The 16452-nt window shown below is 54.8% G+C and overlaps 1 protein-coding gene across 15 annotated transcripts in view; it reads right to left on the reverse strand.

Moving 5' to 3' along the window:
• The window catches only part of MAD1L1 (mitotic arrest deficient 1 like 1), a 420727-nt gene that overhangs the window by 280197 nt on the left and 124078 nt on the right, over nt 1-16452 (reverse strand). The window contains exon 1 of one of the 15 annotated variants that reach the window (XM_070231379.1): nt 4670-4781. The exons of 12 other annotated variants lie outside the window; for them this stretch is intronic. The gene's annotated coding sequence lies outside the window, so the exon portion shown is untranslated. Of the gene's footprint in view, nt 1-759; nt 981-4669; nt 4782-16452 lie in introns of those variants that run through there. 2 more of the 15 variants (XM_070231380.1, XM_023655136.2) reach the window with 2 other exon arrangements.

The following is a 16452-nucleotide window of genomic DNA, read 5'->3' on the forward strand; positions in this document are numbered from 1 at the left end:
GAGCCTTTCACAAGAGCCTGAGCAGCCCAGAGCACACGAGGAGGCGCTCGACGCACTCAGTTACGGGCAGCCCATGGGAAGCGGGAGCAGGGCCTGGCCCCCACCAGGGACGAAGGGCCGACAACAGCAGCGCCGGGGGCAGACGAGCGCGGGCCTCGGGGCAGACGAGCGCGGGCCTCGTCACTCGGGGCTGGCAGCAGGGCAACCGGCGGCTTCCCAGCAAGCTCACGGCACAGCCACTCCGCTCCCAGGATGAGCACAAGGACGCAAATGCACGTGTCCTCCAACGGACTTGTACAGGAGCCCTCTACCAGCCGTACTTGTGAGGCCAAGAACCGGACCAGACCCGCACTGTGGCCGGACCAGGAGACGGCACTCGACAACAGCAGAGGAGAGTAGAGGCCGCGGCACCGCCGGAGTCTCTTCTTTCTGGCACACTTGGTTTGACACGTTTAAGGTTCACCTACGTCGCTGTGGGATCAGTGGTCTGTTCTCTTTCTTATGAGATGATTAAGTTCCAGAATCGGCAAGACTTATCTACGGTAAAAGAGGTCTGAACAGTGGCTGCCTCCGGTGGGGTGGGGACTGACGGGGAGGCACACAGGGGAACTTCACTTCTGGCAACACGGATAGTACTTAGGTGAAGTGTCCACGAGCTGTACATCAAGGTTTTGCATTTTACTATTAGTAAATGACACCTCAATAAGATTCTAGTTTAAAAAAATACTGTCATACCATTCTCACCTAACAGGTTCTCACCTGAGAAAATCAGAACGTCCAACTGCTCTGCCCAAGCCTGGCCGTGGGCACCTCCTGCCACGGGGACCGGCTCCCCCTCCGAGCTCCGCTAAGACGTCTGCAGGAGGACCCGGCACGACCCAGGAGCACAGCAACGCCCACTGCCTGCTTCCTTCAGATCCTATTGCCAAGAGTTTGGCAAATGAACCCACAAAGATCAGCCCAGCCCCACAGGCCGTGTCAGGCCAGGATATCTAAGAGGGAGGGGGTCAGGCCCCACAATGCATCAAACCCAAAGGCAAGACGACAGAGAAGACTCAGCTGCGGCAAAGGGTCAAAGGCATTACTGACATCGCCTCACTCGGGCCTCAGCCACAGAACTAACAAGGTCCCAATAACATGGTAATTAAAGACGAAAGCTGCCAGCGTCCCTCTAATTAGAGACTCCAGACAAATGGCTCAGTCAGTGACAAGGAGCAGGACAAAGACAGAGAGGGGGACAGCCAGAGAGGAATCTACACAGCTGCTGGCACTGCCTACACCTCCTCTGTGGGGCCCGGGAAATGCTGCAAACGGGGGATGGACTGGACTCCCCTTAGAGAGCTCTGCTCTTCTCAGACTCAAAGTGAAGGTGGCAGAGGAACAGGGTACCCAAAAGAGAGGGGAGGGTGCAGCTGGGAATCCAGAGGGTCACAGGCCGAGCTAAAGGACGCAGCTTTAAACACAACAAGGTGGCTCTGAGTTTGAGAAGAGCAGGGAAGAGACGGGGGCCACCCGTTTGGAAACCTGACTTCAGAGCCCACTGAAGTTCTTCCCTTTAAAAACCCCAGGGGCGGGTGAGGACGGGGTGGGGGCTGCCCGCAGAGGGTGGCGCAGGGCATCTGTAGGTGACAGAACTGTTCCGTATCAGGCTGCGGTGGTGGACGCACCACGATCGGTCGAAACCCAGAGCACTGTCCACAAGAGAAGAGTTACTGTCAGCATACTGAACCTGACCTGGATGTGGGGGCCCAAACAGAACACCAACTGTTAAAAACCCAGCCACACACAGCACCCTGCAAGGCTCTGTTGACAGTGAGGTCCAGCAGAGCCCACATCTCCGGCATGCACCCCTCAAACAGACGGGCTGGGGCAGTGAGGATGACAGGGCCTCTTGGCTGAGAGAGGAACACCGTCCCCTCAGGCCCAGGCAGGGGGCTGAAATGAAGTCAGGACTAAGCATACATTTCAGAGAGCGTGCCTGTTAGAGAACGGTTTGATCAGAAAGGTTGAAGCACCCCTTGGTATCCAAAACAGCATGGGACAAACGAGCTGATCTTCAGTCCGAACCTGGCTCCCACTAGCAGCTGTGGGCTGTGCCATAACGGCTAACGAGGAGCAGGCTGCAGCGGGTAGGCGTGGCCCCATGGAACACGATCGTGGCAACTCACTTCTACCTCCCGTTCCCCTTCGTAGGGAGGCCCTGCTGACTCCCATCGAGGCACCCAAAGTGCACAGATGACAGCGAGCTCCTCCGCCCAGAATCACACAGTGAGTGCAGGGGCAGCGGGGCAGCTCCCGGCGTCTGGCCCCACACCTGTCCCGGGAAGCCTGTCTCACTGACCCTAACACACAAATCCCCTCACCTCTTTAAGCCTTAGACTGACTGATTAGTTCTTGTCACTCCACATCCTCGCCAGCATTTGGTGTTGTGAGTTGTTTTCCACTTCTGCCCTCCTAATAGGTGTGGTATCTCGTTGTTGTCTTAATCTGCATTTCCCTGACGACAAACGATGTGCAGCATCCTTTCTTATGCTCATTTGCCCTCTGTACATCTTCTTTAGTGCCATGTCTGTTCAGACCTTTCACTCATTTCAAAATCAGGTCGTTTCTTACTGTTGAGTTTTAATAGTTCTTCACACATTCTGGATACAAGCTCTTTATCAAATACGTGATTTGCAAACATTTTCTCCCTCTCAGTGTCCTGTCTTTTCATTCTCTTAATAGGAACTTTCACAGAGCAAAGTGTTCTATTTTAATGATGGCAAATTTATCAATTCTTTTTTTTTATGGATTGTGCTTTTGGTGTTCTCTCTAAAAACTTAGGGTCAAACCCAAGATCATGCAGATTCTCTCCTGCCTTTTCTTCTAGAAGATCTGAGGGTCTTTTTAAGCAGTAAACAAGACAATGTGCATAGAAACGCACTTGGCCCAAGGCAAACATTCAAAACTGGTTGGCTTCTTTAAAAACATGCATACTTTTTGAACAGCAATTCCACTTCCAAGAATTTCTCCTAAGGGAATAATCTTGTGACGCAAACAGATCTGGGGACACAGGTATTAACTGGAGTATTATTTAGACTAATGAAAGAAAACAAAACAATTAAATATCTAACAATAAGAGTTTGGCTAAATGAAGTATTCATAAAGTAAGTAGTTTTACAGCCAAAAAGTCATGTTTTAAAAGGATATTTAATATGGAAAACGTTCACCAAAGATGAAACAAATAAGAAGACCCAAACCAAACAGTGTACTAGTATTCCATTTTCCTAAAATCTGCATCAGGAAAACACATATTTTATATAACACATAAATATCAGGAAGAAGCTAAGCCAGCACATTTATAGTGCCTTTCACTGGGCAAAAGGATTACGGGAAACCTTTGTTCTCGTCTGTTCTGTTTCTTTTCTCCTACATTGTCAAATGTTCTAAATGAAAATGTATTCCTTTTGTAATCAGAATTTTAAAAAAGTTATTCAAATAAAATGCTCACATCCCTCTTGCGTCCTTCCTCCTTCCTTCCAGGTGTGGAAACAAAACTTCCCGCACACGGAGAAGGCAGACACTGCAAACCCGGAGGAAGAAAACCACCCCCGAGTCAGCTCCTCTGCCTGCTCCCACCTTGTGACCACTGGCGCTCGCCCCGCAACGCACAGGACGGTAAGGAAATGCTCCTTCCTGACAAATCAAAGGGAAACAGAGTGAGGCTGCCAAGAGAAACTCAAGAATGCTGACCACGGCACAGGGGGGCTGGGGGCGGGGGGGACACTCAGTCAGCCAGAAGGCACAGGACGAAAATGAAAAACGTCAGGTCGCCAGCCGGAATATCCAGAAACTGCTCCTGAAGACACGAAAACAACTTGGAGAGACAAACAGTACAGATGGAACCACAGGAACCACCACAAATGGGAAGCGCCACCTTGGAAAAGATGATCCCTAACTGTGCGGGACTCAAAGAAAGTCTGGAACCAGTCAGGCAGCACTGGGCACGGCCCAGCTGCCAGGAGGCTGCAGATACGCCGATGCAGGAACAAATTCACGGTCACTCACTGGTCACTGTTCTGAGGTGTGTGAGCGCAGCACCAGAAACGATGGGCAGCCACCACAGGGGACCCAGGAGGGCACGGCCCATGGTCAGCGAGGGTGGCCATCTTCAGGGCCCCAGGACCCCATCCCAACACTGAATCAGCAGCCCTCACCGTGCAACTGGACCCTGCCCTCAACAGATGATGGCCGACCACACAGACGACATGCGTAGCAGCGCGTGAGGCACTGCTCATAGCACTTCTGCTGTGCCCCTTGCACTCAGGCGAGAGGGGAGACAAGAAACAAGACACACAAGCAGCACCTTTGAGAACCAACAAGATTCGGCCTACTTCCCTACAATTTTAGCTTGTGGTTCATTGCCAATCCCCAAAGCAAACCTGCCTCATAATCTTGCTGACCTCAAGGTCATGAAGATGACCCCTAATATCTGCCTTCTCAGCTCCTGCCCTGCTCCCCGTGGGGCACCCGACCCCTCTGACTTCAGCGCTCCCACCCGGTGGGGTCCTTCCAGCAACCATAACTATGCTTTGATCCCACCTAGTGACCATCCCTTCCCACCCCTGAGGCCCACTTCAGTCCTGCAACCACAGACCGCTGACTCCACTTTCTCCTCGCCGTCTCTCACCTCCATCCTCGCTTCCCTCCTTATCCAGTGGAAAATTCCAGTATCGATCACAGTAACTACTCCTTTGCACACATCCTCACTCCTGCTGCCACTCTCGACGTCACTGTAGCCAGCTGACAAAGCCCAAGGCTGGCCAAGTCCAGCCCCGCTCCAGCAGCCCCGCTCCAGCACAGCTGAGTGCCACTGAGGACGAGCACACCCCCCACTGGCTGGGCCCATTGGAGAGTCAGGACGGCCATCCTCTAGGGGCAATCGCACTACACTCCCTGGTCCTCCCACCTGGGACAACTATTTCATGTCATTCTGCCTTCACCAATCTCAGGCTTAGCTGGTAAGCCTCGCTTTGTACTTCCTTGAGAAAACAGAAACAAACGAGATGTTCCATAAGTGCCAACCAAGCCACCTGCCCGACTACTTTCCTCTGTGCATCCCTTCCTGCTGCCATGGCTGACTGTCCACATTCCAGGCTCAGGCAGACCCCACCTCCAACTCCTCTCGTCAGTGATGCACATCCCCCCAGCTCCTCTCCCCTCTGCTGGCCCCTTCCCACCAACATGCAAACACACCAGAGCGTCTCCCGTCCACAAACAAAACCCGTCCTGTCTGCACACCTCCCCTCCAGATGCCAGCCCGTCTCCCATTCCTTTACAGAAACAAACCAACCCACCCACCTCACTATCCCTTCATTCGTCCTCTCTCAAACCCATTCCAATCAGGTTTCCCCTACGCCACCCCACAGAACCCACTATGGTCAAGGCCACCACAAACTCCACGCAGCGAAACTCGAAAGCCTCCTCTGACCGGGTCAAGCCGCAGCTTTGCACAGTTGGTCACTCCCTGCTCCGTGAAACACCCTCAGCACACGGCTCCAGAACGCCCGCGATGCTGGCTTCTTTCCCCGGCAAACACTCCCTCCCAGCCTCTTTGGCGTGTCCCTCCTCCTTTCCCAGCCTCGGAAAGGTGCACTCCTCCAGGGCTCAGTGTTCTGGCCTCTTTTCTTCTCTGTCTGCACTCATCAGAAGGAAATGGGGGCGGAAGGATTGACTAATAAACTCAGGAAGCAGAGAAGAGGTACAGACTACACGTGTATAGCTGATTGGTTTCAACAGTCCAAGAGGGAAAAGCGGTCTTTTCAAAAAATGGCCAGGTCATCCGGTCATCCATCTGGAAAAGCATCATTCTTAAACCCTGCATTTCACACCATTCCACAAATTTCAGATGGATGGTGGATACAAACGTGAAAGGCAAGACAATAAAGTTTTTGAGAAAAAACCTTAGAGAACATTTTTCTGATCTAAGTAACAAAAATTTAAAGAGGACAGAAAAAGAAGTAATCACGTAGGAAAAAACTGGTAAATTGGACTCAAAATTAAGATCTTCTATTCACCAGAAGACACCAATGGAAGCATTAAAAATTAAGCCACACAGTGAGAGAAGATATGTGCCATATAGACACAGGCAGATTATGTAAAGAACGCCTACAGATCAGTAAGCACAAACCAAACCACTCAACAGAAACACGGGCAGAAGCTCTGACCACGACCATCACACAACAAGACGTCCAAAGGGCAGTAACAGAGGAAAGGGGCTCGCCTGCCTGTCATCAGACGACTGCAACCGAAACCCAACGAGACACTGTTGCCTGCCCACCAGAGCGGATGGGACAGTGATGGGGCGAGACTGAGAGCACGTGCTGAGGGCCCTGGGGGCCTGCAAAGGAGCGGGGCTTCAGCTCTCAGGCCCTAGGGAGCCGTCACGTTCCTACGTACGGCTGTCGCATGCCCACCTGGGCACTCCACTGAGCACAGGCCACGGCACTATTGAAACAGGAGACGTGGAATTCAGCAAGTTCAAGGACAGCAGCCGCGGTCACTTTCTCACTAGGCTGAGACGCCCGCCCTCCACACTTCATGCCACAGCACCTGACCCCTGAGCCGGCCAAGGTCTCACTCAGCTCCTGAACACAGGCAACTTCCCACGGCAGTTCACGCGTCCTCTGTTGTCAGCATTTGCCAGCAACTTATTCTTCTCCTTTGCCTTCTTTTGTGCTACAGAGATAAGTAACACTTCTAATCTCTGCTATCTTCCAGCTGCAAATGTTCAAGCATTTTTTTCTTTTTATTTAAAAAATAAAATCTCATTTTAGATTTGCAAAAGAGACAGCCACCCATCTTTACTGTACTAACAGTCCGCCACCCGGAGGCCAGGCAGGCACCACAGACAGAAGAGCACATGTCAGGAAGGGAGACATCAGAGCCCCAGAAACCTGGACCAGAAGACCCACGTCTCTTCAAACATCCGCTAGATACAGTTTAGAGGCCTCATACCCGCAGTATGGAAACCTGCCCAACCATCGCTTCCTGAATCCCCCCACTGGGCCACCCCTGGCCGTGGGAACCAAGGGCACCGATGCTCCTCGTGTCACGTGGAGTAAACGAGGACTGAACCCTCATACCAGCTGGAGCTGGTGGCAGGCTCCCTGCAGGGTGGAGTTAATTCACACTTCACTTCCAGCCACACACCGCCTAGGGCAGCTCGGGGACAGAGGTGGTCAATATTACTCGCTGACAGACTGGGGTGAGGAGTCAAGGTCTTAGAGACGGATGCATGCTGCTGCCCCAGGCCAGAGCAGGGAACCCAGGGGACTGCCGATCAAGGCTGCGGGGGGACAAGGGCAGAGCTGACAAAGCCCACCTGACTGATGTCTGAGTTCCGGTTTACTCCCGAAACCCCAGGAGACAAAGAAGCAGCTTTTTGGATTCCAGCTTTTTGGCAGGAATAAGAGATTCGAAAGAATGTCACAGCTAGGCACTTATGAGAATGAAAAACCTGTTTCCTGGAGGGTGGTGATAAATGTCACCTGGCCTTTACAATGCAACGGGGGTCTTGCTCTGACCTACTGAGCAGAGAGCATGGCTTGGCTGCTCCCACTCGCCCTCCCCGCCCACATCTGACATGCTCAAACCTCCCCCTCCACGCTCAGAGCCCCAATGGGTCCCCCCCCACCCCGACCAATGCACAGGGAGCTGTCCTCGGTCCTGGACTCTGGCTGCGCACCAGGCAGTCCTCAGACGGGTCCTGACCAGCACCCAGGAAGCAGGCTGAGAAACAGAGGGAAGTGTGCCCAAGCCTCCAGCCCTGCCTGGATAGCTTAACTTCATCTTGGCAACTCATTCTGTTTTTCTTATCATCTTAAATAATAATTCTGGTCCTGGAGGGGTTTGGAGGGTGGAAATGAATGGCCCCGCCCACAGCAAAGCCCCAGGGATCTGAGGAGGGCCCGCCCCTGGCTGGGCTGAGGTGCAGGAGCCCCAGCGTCTCTCCCTCAGGCTCACCTCTTTCTCCAGACCCGCCTGACAAGTTGACATTGGTGTTAAAATTTTATCATTTATGTAACAGCTCAGTTATTAACGGAGTCTCATTTGCACGTGTCAGAGGAAGAGAAAAATCACCTAATTAACCACTTTCCCCATCAGCAAAAGGAAGGGGGGTTGTGCTGCCAATTTGTTTTCAAGTCCTTTCTTCCTACCCTCTGAATTCACTCCTCTTTAATCGGAAAAGATTTATAATCCTTTGTCATTAGGGACTAGAAATATTCTCCTTCCAATTATGGGAATTTTAAATAGACCAACTTGAATACTGTCCTTCTCACTGTGGAAGCCTGCCACCAAGGGGAGATCCCACACCCCCTGTGTCCAGGCACAGGGCAGACACTCTGCTCCTGAAGCGTCTCCATCCTGGAGGCTGTTCAGACACCAAGGAACACCCAGGCCAGTCACTGAAGGCCTGGAAGGAACAAACACGCTGCTTCCCATCGCCTCACCAAAGGGAACGGCTGCTCCCGCGCCTGCCAGCTAGGTGATCCGCTCTGTGCCTGCCGAGCAGGCCCATCGCACCCCCCAGCCAGCACAGGGCCAACACATGCTCGATGCATATTCATCAGACGGAAGAGGCAGCAGGAGCAGGCTGCGCTGTGCAGAGCTCAGAGGCCTGGGAGCCAGCAAGGCCTCGCTCGCCCGGAGCCTGAACCTGCGGGTGCAGGAGGGTGAGTCATGCCGCCTCTCTGAGTCTCCGACCCCTCTTCTTCTGTAACGTGAGAATAAGAGTCTACCTGCCAGAGAAGGCCACGATGAGGGCGCGTGAGAGGACCCCAGGTCCTGGCATGGGTGAGCACACGGCAGGTTCCCCACAGACACCAAGCCTGTTGCTGCACCCACCACCAGCACCAAACACGTCCAACCCAGACACAACCCCCAGGTCTGCCACTCAAAGACAGCCTTCTCCTCTGCTCCCAGGGCGCGTCAGGTCAACACCTGGAATAGGCTCTGCGGATGGGGCACTGCCCCCTCTCGGGCCACCAGCGCCACAACTAAAAGGAGACAGACCGCTTCCTTTAAGGCGCCAGCACCCTGGACTCAGGCTCCAGGCCCCGGCCACACAGGCCTGCCCCTTGGCTGTGCCACCGTCTCTCCGGCCATCTGCTCCCCCTGCCTGGAGACCCCCGCAAACGGACAACTCCTACTTGTGCTTCAGGTCTCAAATTCAACGTCCCCCACTTCTTCAGGGGCCATCCCTCAAGTCAGCCTGCATCACATTCTGGGCTAGTCCCCCCCAGCCATGCAGTCCTTGCCCACGCTGGCTAGATGACAAACTCAGTGAGGACACGGGCCACGTCGACTCTGTCACCTGGGTAGAGGCATATGGCATGCAGTAATGCTCGATGAACACAGTCCTGTTTGAAAGAATAAGCGTATGAGGAAGCGCGAGGAGGGAGGGCAAGAAGAAATGAGGCTGTACCGAAAGACTGCCCTCCCCGGCCCCTCCACAGAGCAGGGCTCCCAGCAGACAGGCAACAGAGGCTGGGAGGCACCAGGCACCGCCCAGCACCCGGAGCGTCTGAGGTCAGTGGCTCCAGGACCTCAGCAGCAGTGAACCACAGGCAGCAGAAAACTAGACTAGGTCCCAAAGGGGACAACTTGGGGGGAGGGGGTGACAGTAGGAGCAGGGGAGGAGCATACTCCCCACCCAGGCACCCCGCAGTGTGGCATGTGGCACGGCAGACAGAACCACGGATGAGGAGGCCCTCAGTGGCCCCAGGCAGACTGACAGTCACGGATGGCACCCTGGACTCTGGGAATACGGTGGGGAGTGTGGGATTGGGGGGACCACCCACAAGTCTGAGTCCTGATCACAAGCTGTGAAACGCCCCCCCCAGGAGTGGGAGAAAGGGACCCCCCCAAAGAACCGAGCAGGGAATTAAATATGCAGCCAGCGTCTGAAAACCACCGATGGAAATAACAAGTGTGCTCTTCAGCTGCCTTGAGCAAAAGCGTCTCCAGATAAGTAATGACCGCAGCTCTCCAGCCAACTGCTCAACAGGCAGATCTGTTATTCCGGTCGCTGTGGTTTGATTACTGACACCCTGCAGGAAGCCATGGCCGGCCAGGAAAGGCAGAGGGGGACAGAAGGCTCCCCGGGGCACATAGGGCGGCCTGCCTGGGCCTCTAGAAGACAGAGCCCATCACGACAACTGAGGACAGACCAGGGCTGCGCTGCGGCCCACAGAGGCTTTCGATTCTGGATCCACACGTCAAACACAGCACCGGCGACGGCAGCAGCTAGAGCTGGCCCTGCAGATACCACTCTCCTGGGAGCTCACGTGGGAAAGGATGAAATGTCAGCAGCAAGAAGTTCCCCTTAAGCCAGCTTTTGGTTTAAATGAATTTAGTCCTCGTTCAATTCGTAACCTGCAAACATAACTGTTTTGTACTTACATGCCTCATTCTGACATCCCAAATGCCTTTTCTGCAGAAGACGGTGCTACCAAATCCCACTTTAATTATGCCAGCACAGGTGAGCCCAATTTGTGCCAGGCACATAAATCAGCCCGGCCCCCACTCTGGGGCCTGTGTAGCTGGGCAGGTGGGTCTGGCCTGCCGTTGCCCCTTCCCACACGAGAAGCAAACAGCAAGAGCCTATGCCCCCACGCCCTGGTGGCTGTATGGTGGTCACATCCCAATCCGGGGACTCTTCTTGGGGCACAGAGAGAGGAGCCAGGCCCCTCCCAAATACTGAAACAATGCTGAGAATGACACGCAGTCGATTCTGAGCCCAAGCTGGGGACCCTGCCCGGCCACCCAAAGACAGAATCCTGCCTCTCTGCACACTCGGGATGCCGGGGCCAGGCAGGGACTCCGCCCTCGGTTTCCCGAAAGCCGTCTGGTGGTGAGGAACACGCTCGGCTCCCGCCACCTGGGACAGCCTCCCGTCTCTCTGAGACCACGACACCGGCATGGCGCCCATGGGGGCATGTCATGAACGATGAGGGAGGGAAGGCCCTGCTGCCAGGTGCTCACCTTCCAGGGAGGACGCTAGTGACGAGCAGGTGAACAGACAGATGAGGCCGTTCCAGGCGGTGCACGCCGTAAGGAGGGTGAGGTGCCGAGGGCCGACCTGACAGTGTGTTTACAGGAGGCCTCCCCCGACCCAGCAGCGGCGAGGGGCGAGGGACGAGGGACGAGGCACGGGAGGGTGCACGCCGCCTCGTGGAGGGCAGGGGGTCGTAGCGAGCTCCGGGAGTGGCCTGAGAGGGCGGCGCAGACTCAGAGTGACGGGCCAGCGACAAATCAAACGCACGCTTTGTGGAGAAGGGATGAGGGGACAAGAGAAGCAGCAGGGCCAGTCCAGGCACAAGAGGACGGAGGTTCAGGCCAAGCTGGCGAGGGCAGGGGCGGGAAGCCTGCACCGCCGAGGCCAGGAAGTCCCAGAGCAGGAGGCCTTTGTCAAGGAACAGTCCAGGCAACCCCGAGACTGCACAGGCCAGGCTCCCGGCCGCACGCTGGGAAGGCCATCCTGGAGAGGGCGAGACGGGCTCCTGCAGGTGTGACTGCCTCTGACCAGGAGGACTGGGGACAAGCCAAGACCCCTTCTCCTCCCTCCTCAGCCCCCGCTCACCCTGCGGGCATCGGCGTGGCCCTCTCACGAAGTCGTGGCAGGTTCTGCACCTCCCAGCCCTGCTCCCATAACAAACCGTCCTCCAGACACCGTCTCGAGAACAGTCTCCAGCTGGCACTGTGATACACACCAACACTCCTGCGCCTGGACTCCCAGCCCCCAGCTCGGGTCGGCCTCGGGGACAGAGGCCTGCAGTGCAGCAGGCTGTGGCCGGCCCGCGCCTTCCTCACCTCACCCGTGCCTTCTCCCTGCCCTGCACCCCTTCTCCAGGCTCCTCCGAACCCTCGGAGCAGAAGAGGAGGGGAGGAGAGCCGCACAGGGAAGGCCTCCCCGATCACCACGGGTGTGTCCAGCTGGTGCAGGCCCCTGGGTGGCAGATTCCAGGGCTGTCCCTGGCCTCTCAGTGGGGCTCCCACGGGCTCCTAGGGAAGCTGCACCAGGCCACCACTCACAGCTCTGCCAACACAGTGCCACTTCCCCTCTGCCCAGCGTTGGGGATCCACCCTGGACTCCGAACGCCCAGCCGTTCACTTCTCTGCGGGATCAGTACCCCCAAGTGGAATACAAGACAACCCCAGGCCTCTCCCTCTACGGGGTCTACAATTGGTTCCAGAAAAGACATGTCAGTGTGCCCCCATCTGCCAACCATCTGTCCGTCCCTTTACCCCTGCACTCCTGGCGGGACTGGCTGCCTCAGCGGCTCCCAACGTGGCAGCACTCACGCTCGCTCGCTCTCAGGCTGGTGCACTCACGGCTCGCACCCGGACTCTAACCCTTGCTGGGAGCCGTGGCTACATCATTTGATCGGCTGTTTGACAGGGTCCAGCCGATTAACGCCGAGGGGTGCAGGGCCGCCCCTTGGTGAAGAATAACCGGCCAGCCCCTCACACAGTTCTGAAACCTGTGCTGCTTCTAATTGCCCTTCATTCCTTTTCCTTTCTTAACCTCCAGTTTTCACTCCTTTGGGTGGCTGCTTGGGAGGCACTACCTCCCGGGAAAATTAGATATAGTAAGAGAATGTGACCACCTGCAGGTAACTTTCAAGATATTTTTCAGTTAATTAATGGAGGAGCACACAGTCCCATTTGAGACAATCAGAAAGGAATCCTGCCCAGATAAGATGTCGAATTAGGTTTATGGCCTCCATCTGGTTAATGTTTCCTTCTCCCTCCAGTTCTTTGTCTAAATATACATATGCATCGTCCTTCTAAGTTTGCTGGTTAATTGGATGATCAAGAAGTATCTATATATTATTCTTGACCTTCTGCTTTCTGTTAAAATGTTATAGAGGTTTTCTCCTAAAAGCAATAAATAATAAATAATTGGTGAGTAGAAGGGCCGAGGGGTGCAAGAATGCCCCTCGGTGAAGGATGGCCGGCCAACACCCCCGATATTTTCTGAATTATATGCATGCTTTCTATCAAGGTTATGTGTATACTTATTTCTCTTTTTTATTCTTGAAGATATATAGTTTAGTTTAGCTTTTCAGCCCTTTACTTTACTAACAATATGATACTTTCTCCGGCAGTGTACTTAAGGGACCGTTAGCTCTACAATCTAAAAGACAAAGGAATGCTTTCACCCCCTAAAGGGCGCGAAAAAGTAAAGATGTTTAACTGCCCGCTGAGAATGCAGATAGCCCTGGGGATAAACACCCTGGAGTCGCCTTTTGTCCCCATTAACCATCTACACTAATGGCGTAAATGATTGAGGGAGGCAGGGATGGCTCCACCAGGATGTAACCAGACGGGCTGCTGTCCTGTCCGGAGGCCTGGACCTTCTCTCTTTGATTTAACTTTACCGTGAATTACAACAGACGCCTAGGTACCTATCTCCTTTAGCTTAGAGACAACAAACACTAGTTAATTGCAGAGAAGACGATCATTAACCTTATGCTCTATAGAATGGAATGCTAATAAATATTCTTGTGCTCGTTTCTTACTTCCTTATCTCTCTGAGAATATTTGTAAAACTATTTCTGTACTAATCCTGAAAAATATATAAACGACACTTGTGCACAGTAAAGTCGGACTTGCTAACACCAACCCAAGTCTCACGTCCCCTTTATTTTCCCCCTCCCTCATCGCGCCGACGCCGTCCATCCCTCAGGAACCTGGACTCCGCCGGGGCGGGACCCCGGCAAACCCTGTTCTGCATGCTCCTGGGAACACGTGCCAAGCTTCACGTGGTTCTCTGGAGGCCCCCACTCCGACCTAGTATGAGTACTGAGGACGAAACACTCAGTTCCTCTCTGTCGGGGAGGAGGGGGGAGACGCACAGCACATGACTCTCTCTCCCAAGAAACCCCTCCCTCCTCCTCCTCGGCCGCAGCCCTCTCACAGCCTCCGACGGCTGACGCTAAGGACGCCGGCTGGTGTTCAGGCTCCCCCTCGGGAAGACACGCACAGGAGGTCTGCTCCCTTGCCTGGAATGTGGAGGCACTTGGTCCAGCCTGTAGGCCTCAGCCAAAACACCAGAAAGAGCCTCACTTTAACCTCCTTCTGCAGTTGGTGCTGTGAGTGACCTTCCCACGCTGTCAGAACGTCCTTGGACCATGAGTCCTCCAGGCCAGGGCATGGCTCTGATTCAGCTGGGGAGGGAGCTCTCCCCACAGCCCAGGATGGGGTCCCGCTGTGGCTCTAGCTCATCACCAACAGACCAAGGAGGTTCTCGATGGAGACCCTCTCAGGCCTGACCCAGCACCAGCTGTGTATCAGACCCTGGGGACACCAGGACGCACCTGCCCCATCTCCCCTTGAGGAGTGTTGTGGAGGGAAGAACACCAGCCGGGAACCGCAGGAGTGCTCACTGGGGTCTGCACAGCTGCACTGTGGAGAGGGGCACTGCCCGGCTCTGGGAAGGTGGGCATGGCCACTCCAGGCGTAGACCATCAATGCCCAGTGTCTGGCAGCCAGGAAGAAGGTACGAGAAAGCAGGGCACCAGGAACCTGGTCCTGCAACAAAGCCACACGTTCATCCCCCACAGGTGACTCCGATGGGGACGGGACCCCCCGAGTTCATGAGATCTCACTGCGTGGTGAGCGGAGGCCAGAAGGCCAGATGAGAGGCAACCAGGAGTCCAGGAGGGACAGGAGGCCTGGGCGGCAGCAGCAAAGAAGAGAACAAACCAGAGAGGTCGCGGGGCAGAGAGGGCACCCAAGGGGTGCTGGTCACTGCAGGGGGTCCTTGCGACCCCAACAGCCCCTCACCTCTAACTGTGCACACTCCTGCCAACAAGTGATCTGCTCCCCATGCCCAGAAACTGTGTCTGCATCCAGGTTGATCCAAATACCGCCCGTGGCGCCTGGCACTTCTAATCTTTAAATGGCCGACAGCTGCCACTGACAATCCCAACCCCTCACTCAGGCCAACCACGTGCCGCCAGGCCCTGGCGACCTCCCTGGCACTGGGACAATGCCCCTCCCCTCCTCGACTTGGGTCCTGGCGCTGGCTGTCCCCTCCTCCTGATGGGCCCAGCCCGCTCGGCGCTCCTTCCCCCGTTCAGGCCTCTCTCCAACCTCCGTGCAGAGAGGCACTTCTCTGGCCACTGCCGAGGGAGGGGGGAGGGGGGGTGCCCCCGCCCCAACCCCACCATGCTCCCGACTACGCCCTCGTCCTTCCTGCAGTTGAAATGCCGCTCGCTCAAGGCTGGGTTCTCTCTCTTAGAAGGTCAGTTCTGACGGAAGGTGCCAGGCCGACTGCTCGCTGACACGTCCACAGCACATGCAGGAGGCCCTGCCTCTGGATGAACATGTTCAAGACGACTGAAAAACCAACCACCTCTTCCTCAGTGTGAAGTAATTAATTAATTAATTTTTATTTACTTATTCATTTATTTATTTATTTATAGATAGACAGACAGGCACCTGAGCGAACAACTGTTGCCAATCTTTTTTTTTTATTCTCCCCAAACCCACCCCCGTACATAGTTGTATATTCCAGTTGTGAGTGCCTCTAGTTGTGCTGTGTGGGACGCCGCCTCAGCATGGCCTGATGAGCGGTGCCACGTCCGCGCTGAGGATCCCAACCGGCAAAACCCTGGGCCGCCGAAGAGGAGAGCACGACCTTAACCACTTGGCCATGGGGCCAGCCTCTCGCTGTGAATTTAAACAGAGTTTATTTGGGATCTGACTCAGGAAAAAAAAAATACTTCACAAGGCCCAGATTTCAATATTAGAAAGTGCATCAACATCTGGGTCTCATTTTACTCCCACTTAAAACCACCGGAGAAGGTACCGTCATCCATGCTTGACAGAGGAGGAAACTGAGACGCAGAGCTGCCAAGTGGCTTGTCCAAGGAACTGAGAGTCTGCCAGAACCACCCCAGGGTCCTGCCCTTCCCAGGTTCTCAACCCTGGACATGCATCAGAGCTGCCTGCTGGGATAGGGGTGACAAATGGACAGAAGTGGGGCTGGTTAGGAACGCTGACTTCTCAGCTGCTGCCCCAACCTGGAGCCAGCGGCCCGGGGACGGTGCCTGGGCGCCCGCTGCTGCTAACTGCTGTCTTTGGGCTGCATCCACCTGGCAACACCTGAGCCCTGCGCCACAGAGCACCCAGGCAAGCAGGGGGCACCAGCGACCTCCAACATGCCCTGACTCACCTGTGCTGAGGGGACAAGGCACCCATCCAGGTGCTCAGAAATACCTATTTTAAAACTTGCTGACCAAAACACTCCTAAATGGATCGTTTCAAAATAAAAGCGAATGCTGGAGGTGTTCCTGATGTAGGATAACATTTCTATTAAGACAGAACAAACTCGGGGGTTCTGTCACACCAGTTCCGGTAGGATTGGTGTCCGCTGCATCCACTATTCAGGCTCCATCTTAT

The sequence above is a fragment of the Equus caballus genome, chromosome 13 (assembly GCF_041296265.1).
Source record: "Equus caballus isolate H_3958 breed thoroughbred chromosome 13, TB-T2T, whole genome shotgun sequence".
NCBI classification, from domain to species: domain Eukaryota; kingdom Metazoa; phylum Chordata; class Mammalia; order Perissodactyla; family Equidae; genus Equus; species Equus caballus.